The sequence below is a fragment of the Alligator sinensis genome, unplaced genomic scaffold (assembly GCF_000455745.1).
Source record: "Alligator sinensis unplaced genomic scaffold, ASM45574v1 scaffold1902_1, whole genome shotgun sequence".
Taxonomy (NCBI): Eukaryota; Metazoa; Chordata; order Crocodylia; family Alligatoridae; genus Alligator; species Alligator sinensis.
Genome location: NW_005843416.1, coordinates 95,306 through 96,638, shown reverse-complemented (window position 1 = coordinate 96,638; position 1,333 = coordinate 95,306). Strand labels below are relative to the sequence as shown.

Below are 1,333 nucleotides of genomic sequence, written 5' to 3'. Positions count from 1 at the left end.
TATGCCCTGCAACACCACACTACCATAAACCCCCCACACCTCCCTGCCCCCTGTCCCCGCACTCTGCTCCTCACCCTGGGTCCCTTCTGGCTGCTGCTCCAGAGCTGGGACGAGGAAACGAAAGTGAAACGAAAGTACAGGAGTGGCGGGGCCCCGGCCAAAAGTGAAACGAAAGTACAGGAGTGGCGGGCACCGGGCCAAACTCTGAAGCTGCCCAGGGAGCTGTGCGAATCAGCTCTGATTTGGCTCGCAGAATCCCCCCAACTGCCCAGAAAGGGGCATTTCAAGAGCAAGAACGCGTTTTGTGGGGCTTTGACCTGGGATACAAATGCCCCTTGGCCACAGATAATACCCTGCTGTAGTTTGTTTCCCCGGTATGGGACCATTTATCCTTCCTTCCCTGCCATCCCCTCTGTACTCGCTCATGGGCAGTGCTCTAGACATGGGGAAAGAGATTCAAGGGGCACATCTACACATGCATTCATTTTAGTGCCTGTGTGATAACAGGTACTAACTTCATGTGCTGTAATTGGTGCAACTGTGCAGTAACATTATCACTTGCCTGGCACCTGAGTGCCCAAGTACCTCTCCACTATTAACCTGCTGCATTCATCCCCCTTTTCTCTCCCCCTGTCCAGCCTGTCTCTCACCCACTGACTCCTCAATTTACATCTTCACTGGGCCTGTCTCACATGCAGCCCAGCCTCTGGCTCCTTAACTATTCATACCATCCAGGAAAAGCACACACCAACTGCAGAGACTTCCTCAGCCTGACGGAGGGTTTTTAAACCTGAGCGCTTGCTAAAAAAAATTTTTCCCCAACTATTTAAGTTGGTCTGAAAAATGATATCAGATTCACACAAATTATCTCCAGTGGTACCATGAAATACAAGAAGACATTAGCTATTTTGAGCTAACTTGCCTCTCGATGGTGGCAACTAGGTGAGAGACAAAGGGGAAGAGCTGTGATCCAACATCACCAGGGTCCGCTCTTTCCTCCCAGGATTATTTGGCACATCTGCAATCGAACATGTGAATCTTGGATCAGGTTCTTCAGTCACGTAAGGACTCATCTGTGACTTCCTTATGTACTAGAAGACTGTCATCCTCCTATAGAGGGACTGCTGATGACAAGGATGGGAAAGGCTCTAATTGGACTCAGTTAAATTCTGTCTGGGTTTGGGTAGGGAGGTGCACAGCCTGGGACCCAGCAGCAGGGAGTCAGCAGGTAGAGGTCTGCCTGGCTGGAAGGCTGAGAGCAGCTGTATCTAATGATTGCATTGGGGTAAAGCCACAAAAAAGCCTTAAAAGCTCCTGGAGCAGAGTAGAAAGG

At 50.3% G+C, this 1,333-nt stretch overlaps 1 protein-coding gene across 1 annotated transcript in view; it reads right to left on the bottom strand.

Moving 5' to 3' along the window:
- The window catches only part of LOC102370044 (interferon-induced very large GTPase 1-like), a 10,215-nt gene extending 10,110 nt beyond the window's left edge, over positions 1-105 (bottom strand). Inside the window, 1 exon segment of the mRNA XM_025195162.1 lies at positions 75-105. The gene's annotated coding sequence lies outside the window, so the exon portion shown is untranslated.
- Positions 106-1,333: the final 1,228 nt, after the last annotated feature.